We start from the raw sequence: 3,213 nt of genomic DNA on the forward strand, positions 1-3,213 counted from the left end.
ATTCAGTTGGTTGTCAGGTCAATAAGCCAGATAAATCCCAGGAATGTGTATCTAGAATGACTGGTACATTTAAGAATTCCCTAGCTTTCAGAACATGTAACACTGCGTATATTCCCTTCGTTTTGTTCAGTGGAGCTGTGACACAAAAATATTAACCCAAGTTGTCGATGTCCGCTCCCGGCCGGCAGGAAAGACACACGACAAGGTCTGGCGGTGGTCAGGCTTTTCTTTATTCTCTCCTTATACAGTCTGCCCCGAAGCCTCTACCGGTCCGCTCTCCGCGGCTCCTTCCGTGCTTCAGTCTGCCCCGAAGCCTCTACCGGTCCGCTCCCCGCGGCTCCTTTTGTGCTTCAGTCTCTCTCGGGGGTGGAGGCACTGGCTATATATAGGATTAATAGCTAGGCAGACTACCCTGTGAGGCGGGAACTTAGTGGGGTGATAAGAAACAGGTGCCACACAGGCGGGCTCGATGAGAGGGGTAATCTAGCCCAGGCTTTTGTACTTTCCCACAGGCCTCGCAATCACCGCGTCTGATGACTTGACAGTGCCACGGCTCCCAACATCTCCCCCTATTTTATTTTAAATGATGGCTACGCGCATCGCAGCCCGTCCTGGATAGAGTGCAGAGGCCTATGCCCCGAACTGAGGCCCACCGTAGGCCCTTAGCGTAGACCCTGGTCGGCCGTCCCAGGGTCCACCAAGGCCCTGAGGCCCTCGTCCTTTTTTCTAGGGCCAGGAATGAACCGGACGGAACCTGGTTGCACATAGGCATGCACTCATTTCTCTCCACGAATCCCCTCGGAGAGAAATTTATCTAACAATCCAGCGGCTTTCGAGCGGAACGGGGTAGGGCCTGGCTTAGGTTGAGTCGTGCTGGGGAGGCACGCTCTTACCCGTCATTGACTCACCCACCCTGCTACATGTTGTTGTCTAGGGAGGAGAATGTGGGAAGCCTGTCACTTTTAAACGCGGTCGTAGGCCATGCGAGCGAGCCATGCGTATACAAGGGTAGCACATAGGGGAGCAAGCCGTTCCAGGCCCCCAAAAAGGGATTGTCCTGCAGTTCTTTTAGGGCTCATCTTGTTGTTGGATCTGCGGTTGGCCTCTGGTGGAACAGGCCTGATCTTCAGTCGAGGGACTTGTCGCGTCAACCTCTCTGGGACCCACATTGGCTCTCGTCCCGATTCCTGCGGAAAGACACAAACCGCGCCTCGGCTTCCTCTTTTGTATCTCTGCCCTCCTTGACGGACCCTTCTCGGTCGGGAGCTTCCTGACTGTGCCTGTTCAAACACCTCGCGTACTTCTACAAGTTCTTGAGAGCTCCCCCCGTAACTACCCTCACTCTTTAGGCACGTGTGTATCATTTCCCACAATGGACGAGCAGAGACTGAAGCTCTACCCTCCCGCTCTGCTAGGGAAAGGTCTCTGCCCAACTTTTCCCAGGAGGGCAGGTTTACATGCCCTGTAGGCAGAAACCAGGGAGCAAAGCTGTCAATCTCTGCAAGGAAATTTTCTAAAGTCTTACGCCCCACCTTGAGGTCCTTGGACTTTAGGAGTCTCCGAAGGACCAACACCAAGGCTGTGTATCTTTACTTGGCATGTTTCCCATTTTTAATATATCTTCTGTTATTTTTACTTCTATGTTTATGTTTTACACTCTTTTATTACCTTAAGTTCTGGTGTTATGTTTCATACTCACCGCGTGAGGCCCAAGAAACCCACCACTTACGCGTGAGGTTGAGAGGAGTCTACAAACCCTGTAGGTGCGCGCCACCCAGGGCCCAGGCTTATCCTCTACTCACCTGTCCTGCAGCTGCAGCACTGTGTAGGAGAATGCAGTCCACCGCCGCGTCTCGGGGTTGATCAATCCCCGTACGGGCCACCAAATGTCGATGTCCGCTCCCGGCCGGCAGGAAAGACACACGACAAGGTCTGGCGGTGGTCAGGCTTTTCTTTATTCTCTCCTTATACAGTCTGCCCCGAAGCCTCTACCGGTCCGCTCTCCGCGGCTCCTTCCGTGCTTCAGTCTGCCCCGAAGCCTCTACCGGTCCGCTCCCCGCGGCTCCTTTTGTGCTTCAGTCTCTCTCGGGGGTGGAGGCACTGGCTATATATAGGATTAATAGCTAGGCAGACTACCCTGTGAGGCGGGAACTTAGTGGGGTGATAAGAAACAGGTGCCACACAGGCGGGCTCGATGAGAGGGGTAATCTAGCCCAGGCTTTTGTACTTTCCCACAGGCCTCGCAATCACCGCGTCTGATGACTTGACAGTGCCACGGCTCCCAACACCAAGTGTACAATTTAATTTGAGCAATGAATTCTGGAAATAAAATAGGTTATTTTTGTATCTATCATGTGGGATTAACTGACAAAAAGATACTTGGTGGTTTCAGAGAGGTAGCTCACACAAGCTTTTATATGTGGGACCCAGTGTTAAAATCTCCAAAGTGAGGTAGTGTAGCTATGCTTGATGCTAGTGTACCTTCCTTTTGATAGCTAAAATAGGCAGTGCCCACTTTTCATTTCTTATTTTGGGTATAGTTCCACTCCCATGTACATTAGCACAGCTATAATCTTATAACTTTCTGTCGAAGCAAGTGTGAAAAAGAAACCCAGAAGTGTAAGAGAAATGAGGACCTATGGTTATTTAAGAGCTTCATGTGTCTAATATGTGCTGAGTGCTTTTTCTTTACATCACACTGGAAAAAAAAAAAACTCAGTTTGACTTCAACAGTGAAATACTTTTTCTAATAATTATATTATTTGAACTTGTTTTTAGGACATGATGCGGTTGGTATTAGTCATTTTAAAATTCATTTAATGGCTTTCTACTCATTTTTAAATAAAATAAATGTGAATAAAGATGACTGATATTCTTCATCACCATCTTGCCTATGAGTCTCAGGAAACATTGAGTCTGGCTTTTTCCTGGTTTAGCTATTCTACAACCAAAATAATGTGTTTTAAAAAATAAATATAAGGAAATGTGGACTTTAAAATTCACTTTTTAGAGGAATGATCACAATGAAAAAATGAACTATGAGAAATAAATGTAATTTTAAAATTTAACTTTTATATCATATATATATATATATTTGTGTGGTTTGTAATAAGCAACATGTAAATAAATGCTTGCCTACACAATTGAGAAATGTCATAGATACATTTACATACAACTATATAGACATAGAAACAGGCATATAATCACCTCTCT

General features: G+C 47.3%; 1 long non-coding RNA gene across 1 annotated transcript; it reads right to left on the reverse strand.

The window, feature by feature from the left end:
• Positions 1 to 208: 208 nt before the first annotated feature.
• LOC134475680 (uncharacterized) lies at positions 209 to 2,280 on the reverse strand. Its single transcript, XR_010046863.1, has 2 exons — positions 1,803 to 2,280; positions 209 to 1,187 (listed from the first exon to the last, which is right to left on the reverse strand). It is a non-coding gene; the product is annotated as an uncharacterized LOC134475680 (long non-coding RNA).
• Positions 2,281 to 3,213: the final 933 nt, after the last annotated feature.

Source organism: Cavia porcellus, unplaced genomic scaffold (genome assembly GCF_034190915.1).
Source record: "Cavia porcellus strain 051 isolate PalLab524CR breed Dunkin Hartley unplaced genomic scaffold, mCavPor4.1 scaffold_4, whole genome shotgun sequence".
NCBI lineage: Eukaryota > Metazoa > Chordata > Mammalia > Rodentia > Caviidae > Cavia > Cavia porcellus.